General features: G+C 38.1%; 1 pseudogene; it reads left to right on the top strand.

The window, feature by feature from the left end:
* The first annotated feature begins 2,625 nt into the window (after positions 1 to 2,625).
* LOC117096746 lies at positions 2,626 to 5,756 on the top strand (annotated as a pseudogene).
* Positions 5,757 to 10,085: the final 4,329 nt, after the last annotated feature.

Here is a 10,085-nt window from a genome sequence, read left to right as displayed (position 1 = left end):
ACATAGATATAAGAAACAAGAGATGTAAACAGAATACTCTCCCTACTACTTCTAATTGCACTCTCAGTTATTCTTACCTTTTATTTTTCCATCTTTGTCCTCTTCTTATTTAGAGGTCTTGTTGTCTGCAAGATAGGAGTGCTTCTAAAAGAGAACACAACAAAGGTTTGATTGAACTAGAAGCTGATATTTTGTCCTATCTGTTCTGATATACTCCTGTCATCTGGCTATTTGTGGTTCCTTGTGACCATGGTGGTGATTGATCCTGATTATCATAAAGAAATGAGATTGTATGGGGTAACGGGTGTATGATGATAAACCAAAACATTCTCTAGAACACTCAGACATGACTCCAGCGGTTGATGGGATTTCATGTCTTTCTTTTTAAGGAAAAGAAAGATCATTTGTTCACTTACACAATTACACTTGGAACATACACAGATTTTTCATTATGATTGTTTCTATGCTTTCATGTAGATAGAAAAGTGTGTTTCAAAGCTGATCATCCAGAGAAGTAGACTGATTGTGTGGAATGTTTTCTTTTGGTATTAAAACAGCCATTGCCCTTTTAATGTCTAGCTGTGTGTCAAGCACTGGACATATAGGATCTACATTTCCCAGACTCCCTTGCCAGTAGGATTCCAATATAGATGCTAAAATTAGAGGAGCATATAAAAGGTTTGGAAGTTGGAAGGAAAACAGACGTCATGAATTTCCTACCCCTGCAGATACGTCAAGTGCTTGAATACATTGAAGAAATGCTGTTTGAGTGGCTAATTCCCTAGAGTACAGCTCTTCTTAATGATGCAGGCAGCTGGACCACTGGAAATAACTTCCCCGATTTCTACACTTACAGATTTCCTCCCATGATTCCTCCTGATAGCTGTTCCTTATCCTTTTCTAATACTTTTGAAGAAAACAAGTTTCCTGTATATATTCCATTTTTAAATTATTCTGTCAACCAGGCTGGAGTGCAGTGGTGCAGTCACAGCTCAGTGCAGCCTCAATCTTCAGGGCTCAGGTTCAAGTAATCCTCCTGCCTCAGCCTCCTGAGTAGCTGGGCCCATAGGTACATGCCACCACACCCAGCTAATTTGTTAATTAGAACTTTTATTTTTTTTTTGTAGAATTGGTATGTTTTTATGCTGACCAGGCTGTTCTCAAACTCTGGGGCTCAAATGATCCTCACACCTTGGCCTCCCTCCCATAATTTTTTTTTTTTTTAAATACAGGGTCTTGCTGTTTTGCCAAGGCTGATTTCCAGTTCCAGAGCTCAAACAATCCTCTTGCTCCAGCCTCCTGAGTAGCTGGGACTACAGGCATACACCACTGCTCCTGGCTTAAATTTCATTGTAATTTAAATACCTGGAGTGTTTTCTGTTTTCATAGCAAACAGCTTACTTACATATTAATCTATTTTAGGAAATTAATAATGTCCTTTTAATTTCTGCATCATTTCGTTTTGAATTGTTTAGCAAAGTCAAGTAGTTCTAAACCTTGATGACCTGTATATTAAGATAACCTTTAAATTAAAATAAACAGGCTGGGCGCAGTGGCTCATGCCTGTAATCTCAGCGTTTTGGGAGGCCGAGGCGGGGGGATCTCCCGAGGTCAGGAGTTCAAGACAAGCCTTGCCAACATGAGGAAACCCCATCTGTACTGAAAATAAAAAAAATAAAAAATTAGCAGTGCGTGGTGGCAGGCTAATTTAAAATATACTTCTATCGTTATTCAGTATCTACCTTCTGATAATTTTATACTCCATTAATTTCAGAATAAGGACCTGAAAACATTGTATTTTCATTTTCTTCCATCCATAGTTTGTGCTATTGTTATCACACATTTTAAGCATGATGTAGGCCTGTCGCAGTGGCTCATGCCTGTAATCCCAGCACTTTGGAAGACTGATGGGGGAGGATCAGTTGAGATCAAGAGGTCGAGACCAACCTGGCCAAAATGATGAAACCTGGTCTCTACCAAAAATACAGAAATTACCCAGGCCTAGTGGCACATGCCTGTACTCCCAGCTACTCGGGAGACTGAGGCAGGAGAATCGCTTGAACCCAGGAGGTAGAGGTTGCAGTGAGCCAAGATCATGCTACTGCACTACAGCCTTGGCAACAGAGCAAGACTCTGTCTCAAAAAATAAATTAATTAATTAATTAAAACAAACAATGAAACAACTAGATAAACAACAAAGAGCCTTCTAACCTGCAAAATTTGCTAAGTTACATGAGTCCTATTCATAAACATCTCCGTTTGACTCTATGTGTCAATTGATTTTCAAAACTTTAAGCAAATTAGAATCATTTGAAAGGCTCGTTATAGCAGATTTCAGGGCCTTATCCTCAGATTCATGTTTCAAAGGTCTGGAGTAGGGTGCAAATATTTAAATTACTGAGTTCCTGGGTAACACTGATGCTGCTGGTTCATGGGAGGCATTTAAGAATTACATCTCTCACTGTATTTTAACATTTCACTTTCACTTTCTTTTCAAATAAATATTGTCAACTGAAGAAAAAGTCAAGCTTTTAGAGAAATAGAGTTTGTCATGACAGCAACTGTGGCAAAGCAGCTGCTGCTGCCAGTACAGCTGGAGACGTGAGCCCACACTGGGGGCTGACCATGGGTCCACACTCTCTTGATGAGTGGAAGTCCCGTTGGATCAGAGTAAGATGGACAGTAGCTTTGGTTGTGATTGTGGTGAGCCGGAGCCACCTGATCACTAACAAAAGACATCTGTTAACCAACAGCCGCCAGGGCTTTCTGATGAAATATATAGCAACAAAGGAAGAAAAGAAGCAAAATGGAAATAGTGCTTGCCAGCACCTTAGAACAATGCTGCTCAGGGCCAGTCCAACATTGAATGTGTCTGCACTGTGAGAAGAATGTTCATAGAAGCCTGTTGTGTTGTGTGCATATTTATTAATATTTTTGTTAAATGTTAAATCATTTATCACAGTAAATCTGGGTGCATAGTATACAATTTCATTCCATTGGAGCTTCTTGAGTGTTTTCTTTAAATGTCTGAAGAGTTACTGTCCCTTTCTTGAACTATGAGTACTGCAATCTCTTAAATTCTCAATATGAGTAGAGCTTTTTGAACTTTATATCTAAGGGGAACTGAACAAGCCTGTTTGGAAAATGCAATGCACATCAAGAAACTATCTTGCTGTGGATGCATAATTATTTTTCTTCTCCGTTTAAAAGACCTTTCCTTTTGATGTCAATTTTCTTCCTTGTTTACACAAGTTCAACGATTCAAAAGGAAAACCCGATAGTAAGGGTTTCAAACTGGCAGAGAAAGTTGAAAGTCTCATGAACATTCATGGTTTTGATCTGGGCTCTGGATATATGAACTTAAAACCTTTGGATTGTGGAGGCAATAGCTTGTTTTTTTTTTTTTTTTCTTTCTGCTGTAGATGATGACTGCGATAAAAGAGAATCCATCAAGAAAATTGTCCTTACTGATCCTCAGACTGTCAAAAATGCTCTACATGAAATCAAAATTATTAGAAGATTTGACATCATAACATTGTGAAAGTGTTTGAAATTCCTAGTACCAGTGGAAGCCAATTAACAAACAATGTGAACTCTCTTACCAAACTTAACAGTATTTACGTTTTTCAGAATTACATGGAGACAGACTTGGCGAATATGCTGGAGCAGGACACTTTACCGGAAGAGCATGCCAGACTTTTCATGTATCAGCTGCTAAGGTGGCTTAAGTATATTCACTCTGCAAATGTATTGCTCAGATATCTCAAACTAACTAATCTTTTCATTAACACTGAAGACATGATGCTGAAGATAGGGGACTTTGGTCTTGCAGAGATCATGGCTCCTCATTATTTCCATAATGATTATCTTTCTGAAGGATTGGTAGCTAACTGGTACAGCTCTCCACATCTTTTACTTTCTCCTAATAGTTATAGTAAAGCCAGTGACATGTGGACTGCAGGCCACATCCTTGCTGAAATGCTGACTGGTAAGCCCTTTCTGCAGGTGCACCTGAACTCAAACAGGTGCAGCTGATTTTAGAATCCAGTCCTGTTATACATGAGGAAGATTGTCAGGAGCTTCTCAGTGTAATTCCAGTTCACATTAGAAATTAAATGACTGAACCACAAAAACCTATAACTCAGTTGCTTCAGGGAATTACTTGAGAAGCACTGGATTTCCTGGAATAAATTTTGACGTTTATCCCGACAGATGGGTTAACAGCAGAAGAAGTGTTGTCCCATCATTACATAAGTGCATGTTATTTTCCAATGGATGAGCCAATTTCAAGTCATCTTTTTCACATTGACGATGAAGTTTACGATATTTTGCTCATGGATGAAACTCACTGTCACATTTATAACTGGGAAAGGTATGACTGTTAGTTTTCAGCACATGATTGGTCTATGCATAATAAATTTGATATTGATGAAATTCTGCTTGACCCAGGAACTCTGTCTGATGTCACTGATGAAGAAGTCCAAGTTGATCCCCGAAAATATTTGGATGGACATTGGGAAAAGTATAAAGTATCTGGAGGATCCAATTGCTCTACTAAGCCTTTTTGGCAGCACCCAGATCATCATAACAACAAATAGGCATTTGAAGTGTAGCCATATTTGTAACTACAAAGCCAGGTCATCATCATATTTAGATAACTTAGTTTGGAGAGCGAGTAAAATTAACCATTACTATGAACCCAGTGTTATTATAGATATTTCCAGTTGGAAAGAATAAAGCAGAGAAAAATCTGATAAGAAAGGAAGTGAAAATGTGAAAGGAATGGATTGGTTAAAGCCCATATAGTGCTTGAGGAAGCCTCTCAGCAACTGGTTGAAAAACGAAGGGAAAAAAAATCAGGGGTTTGATTTTGATTCCTTTATTGTAGAAACTACTCAACTTAGTTCACAAGACGAGCCTACTGATGTTGTTGAGAAATTAAATAACTCAAATAGGTCAGAGTCCCAACTAGAAATGAAAAGTTTGATATGAAAGACAGTAAGCCAAGAAAAACAGAAAAAAGAAATGGCAAATTTGGCTCGATTAGAAATCTTGTACCAATCTTCTTGGGACAGCCAGTTTGTGGGTGGAGGGGAGAATTATTTTATCACAAATTAGTTTTGTTGTGAGGTAAGGAAGTGTGAATGAGTGGAGAAGGAAAACATTTACACTAGTTACTTAGACAAGTTATTTAACAGGAAAGAAGATGCTGAAATACTAGAAACTGAACTGGTAGAGGATGGGAAGCTTGGGGAGAGAGGACATGAAGGATTTCTGAACAACAGTGTGGAATTCCTTTTTAACAAGCACCTCGAGCCCATGGGCATCCTGCAGTTTCGCAGTCCAGTTGGGTCACCACTTAAGTCAATACAGGCCACATTACCACCTTTTGCTGTGGAGTCTTCCCCTCAAATTCCTCCCAAAACCTGCAGCAGCATTTTAAAACATGTGAACTAAAACACTCAGCAGACATTTATCTTTGCTCTCTTCATGAAATGTGTTTTGTCTTTATTTTATCACTAGCGTTTAGGTCATTTTTTACTTGAATCAGATGGTGTAATTTAGTAAGAATTAGCTCTTCGTTTTTACAATCCAGACTTTTTTTTCTACATATGAGATAGTTTTCATTTTAACTGGCATGTCGTTTGCACACAAAAATAAAGAATAGAGCAAAATAATGCAACACTGGAGGAGCAAAAGAAATGCACTAAGACAAGTAAAACACATCCTCTCATAGAACAATGACCTGTTTTACAGGAAACAACTCTTACCTTGAAATTTACACAGTGAGCCGGGCGCAGTGGCTCAAGCCTGTAATCCCAGCACTTTGGGAGGCCGAGATGGGTGGATCACTAGGTCAGGAGATCGAGACCATCCTGGCTAACACGGTGAAACCCCGTCTCTACTAAAAATACAAAAAATTAGCTGGGCGTGGTGGCGGCGTCTGTAGTTCCACCTACTCGGGAGGCTGAGGCAGGAGAATGGCGGGAACCCGGGAGGCGCAGCTTGCAGTGAGCTGAGATCCGGCCACTGCACTCCAACCTGGGCGACAGAGCGAGACTCCGCCTCAAAAAAAAAAAAAAAAGAATTTACACAGTGAGCCGGGCGCAGTGGCTCAAGCCTGTAATCCCAGCACTTTGGGAGGCCGAGATGGGTGGATCACTAGGTCAGGAGATCGAGACCATCCTGGCTAACACGGTGAAACCCCGTCTCTACTAAAAATACAAAAAATTAGCTGGGCGTGGTGGCGGCGTCTGTAGTTCCACCTACTCGGGAGGCTGAGGCAGGAGAATGGCGGGAACCCGGGAGGCGCAGCTTGCAGTGAGCTGAGATCCGGCCACTGCACTCCAACCTGGGCGACAGAGCGAGACTCCGCCTCAAAAAAAAAAAAAAAGAAATTTACACAGTGAGACTCTACATAATTGCCTGACAATATCTATTTTTTCTAAAACATTTTTTATTCATGAATATTTTTAAGTTTTTCACACTGTACACATTTCTTAAAACATATGATACTAGTAGCAACGGGAAATGACTGCCAAACTGGGTACACCTGTGTTATCTAGCTCAAGATAACAAAAGTATGTGGCAAAACATATACCACTCACAGTGCTTCACAATATGCACATTTATTTAGCCAACATTTATTGTAGTAAACTATTCTTAATAAGACTCATTTACTGTTTATCAATGTTCCGATATGCATTCTTTATAGTGAAGTGTTAATATATCACATCTCATTTATTTTAGCAAATCAGTATATTTTCTGTATATAATTTTAAAAAAGTAACTTAGTTTTTAAAATGTATTTGCAAATACACTTATTCCATTTGGCACTACGGTTTGTTGCCTACCTAACTAAATATATAATGTCAGCTTATCTTAAGCATGTCCATGTATTTAATATACTTAAGTGTTTAAGTAAATGATCACTGTACATAGGAATTTGTATTGTGTAAGTGCTTGATTTATCTGTAAAGAAAAATTAGGAATTACTTTATTGTAAATTACTCCAAGAAGTCTTGTGTTTATTAAAAAAATTAATGTTAAACTTGTGTGTGTGGAAATAATTAAGGTACATTATTATGGTAGTTTAAAAGTTGTACATGATAAGACATTTTGATTTTACTGTATGTTTTTACTGAATGATCTATTTCCCATCCCAAGGCAAGCATGAATAAAATAAGGTTAAATGTAGCAAGTGGTATCACAGTCTCTTATAATTCATTTTGTCTATTTCATTGTATTGAATAGTCTGTATCTTTGCTTATCCTGTTTGAGGAAAAAGAACAAATAAAGCGTGGCCCACAAAAACAAAACAAAACAAACAAACAAAGAAAGCTAGTTTTATCTGGAAGTCATCCTGAGAATTATTCCTGAGGCCTACAGCCTAGGAGCAGTCCAAAGGAACCTCTCTAATGCGCTGGTTCTGTCAGAGACGGTTGAACCAAAGCAACTCCATCTTGAATAGGGGCTGGGTAAAATGAGACTGAGACCTACTGAGCTGCAAATGATTAAGGCGTTATAAGTGACAGAATAAGATAGGAGGTGCACACAAGATGCAGGTCATAAAGATCCTGATACAACAGGTTGCAGTAAAGAAGCTGGCCTAAACCCACCAAAATCAAGATGGCGATGAGAGTGCCCTCTGGTGGCCCTCACTATTACACTCCCACAAGTGCCGTGACAGTTTACAAATGCCATGGCAACATCAGGAATTTACCCTATATGGTCTGAAAAAAAGAAGGCATGAATAATCCACTCCTTGTTTCGCAAATAATCAAGAAATAACCATAAAAATGGGCAACCAGCAGCTCTCAGGGCTACTCTGTCTATGGAGTAGCCATTATTTTGTTCCTCTACTTTCTTAATAAACTAGTTGTCACTTTACTCTATGGATTCACCTTGAATTGTTCCTTTTGTAATATCCACAAACCCTCTCTTGGGGTGTGAATTGAGACCCCTTTCCGGTAACAGTTCCAGGCTGCAGGCCTCAGTCTGTAGTCCTCAGTAAGACTTCTGAATAAAATCAACTTTAATTCTTTAAAAGTCTATTGTTTTTCTTTAGTCAACAATATTTAATAAAGCATTTTATGTTTTCAGAAGTTCTTACAGTTTATTTTTCTTTGCTAAGTCAGACCTACTACCTGTCACTAAGTTCTCAAGGTCTTCTTATCCATTGCCCAAATCAATGGTCTCAGACATAAGGTTTTTCATTCAGCCAGTTATTTTTATAAAACAACCCTGTAGGCATGCAAAAAGTAAAAGTCTTATATTTAATATGCATTTTTAAATTATTAATATTGAAAAATTAATCATAAGAGAATAAGGCAAAAATGTCCATTTGAAAATCATGTGTACGTGTACCTCTGCGTATATGTCAGTTTCCAAATCTGGCCCTAATGTAGTTTGACACCTCTCTCGTTAAACCTGGGCTTTACTATTGTTCTTCAAAGATATACTTATGTGAAGCCAAATCAACTATTTAAATTGATCAATTCAGTTCAATAGTCAATGAAATTGATTAACTAGTTCTATGAGGAGCTGATTATTCCGGAGAGTTTGTAATTTGATGGAGTGGTTTAATATCCTTTAAGGAACTTATCTAATTGATACCTTCTTTATAGATTTTCATTTCAAGGAGGAACAAAGCAAAGTGATCAATCTGTTATCAGGGCCAATATATTACATTTAAAACATAATCTTTGACTTTCTTCTTTTTAAAGATAGGGTCTCACTGTGTCATCCAAGCTGGAGTAAAGTGGTGTGATCTTGGCTCACTGCAACCGCCTCCTTCTAGGCTCAAGCAATCCTCCCTCCTCTGCCTCCTGAGTAAGGGTGCACACCACCATGCCCAGCTAACATAATCTTAGACTTCCCTATCCACCACTTGCCCACTGTCAGACAGATAATAAGTTAATTAATGTATCTCTTCCAACTCTCTTGTCTAAATTATAATGATATCTAATAGCTAATTATAAGGATTATTAAAATATTAGGTTTTGATGATTAAAGGAGTAGATATAAAGTGGTTAAGAAGATTCAATAAATAATAGTTAGTAGAAGAAAACCCAGCATGATCAGAAAAGAGACTTTATTTTCTGTTTTTCATAATCTATTTTATGATTTTAAGAAGGCAATACAGAAATCAGTAAATACAGAAATTTATACATATGAAAATGTCTGCAGTTGACTTCATTTATTTTTACAAATGTCAACTTTCTAGGTAGTTTTTTGTGTTTTAAAGATGTGCAATAAGAATGAAAAATGTTTTAGATCAGGTTCCATAAAAGCAGAGTCTAAGTGAAGGATCCAAGTGCACACGATTTGTTGGAGGTATGCTCCTCAGAATAGAAGAAAGAATGTGAAGAAAAATTGGGAAGTGTGAGACAGCTGAGCAGGAATCTGGTCTCAGGTAAAACCTAGCCTTGGCTGTATCGACAGAGGGGCTACTATGGAGCATAAACCTTACTTGGAGGTTATCCCTGTTGAGGGCCTGGACCAGCCTTTTGCAACCCTGTATCAGGCAGCCATTGACTGAGGGCTACAGGTGGGATTGGAAATTCACTGCTGGAGAGGCAGCTCCTTTCAGCAGAAGACAAATCTCCAAAGAGGAAGCCCCTATGAGATTTAGCAGCCAATAAGATGGTGGAAAATAAGCTCCAGGGGGATCCTGATTTATGTTCTCATAACTTTAATACCGTATCTTGTAGTGATGAGAGTTCAGTGCAATGTTTAAGAGTGCAGATACTGAAGCAAATGCCTGAATTAAAATTTGGACTCTACCCCTTAGGGATTGTTAGGGGCAGGTTAATTAACCTTTCATGTCATATATTTTTATGATATAAAAATACAAATGATATTATAATAATATTTTAATATAAGACTATTTTAAAGGTTAAATAACATCATAATTATTATCAAGGATGTGGAGTAAAAGGAACACATACGCGGCTGGTAGAAACACAAATCAGTTCAGGCACTGTGGAAAGCAGTTTGAAGATTTCTCAAAGATGTTAAAATGGAACTACCATTGGGTCCAGGAATTCCTGGCTACCTAGCCAAAGGAAAATGAATTGTTCTAC

Source organism: Trachypithecus francoisi, unplaced genomic scaffold, assembly GCF_009764315.1.
Source record: "Trachypithecus francoisi isolate TF-2019V2 unplaced genomic scaffold, Tfra_2.0 Lachesis_group14, whole genome shotgun sequence".
Classification (NCBI taxonomy): domain Eukaryota; kingdom Metazoa; phylum Chordata; class Mammalia; order Primates; family Cercopithecidae; genus Trachypithecus; species Trachypithecus francoisi.
The sequence above is the reverse complement of the archived record's forward strand: the minus strand, read 5'-3'. Positions and strand labels throughout refer to the sequence as shown.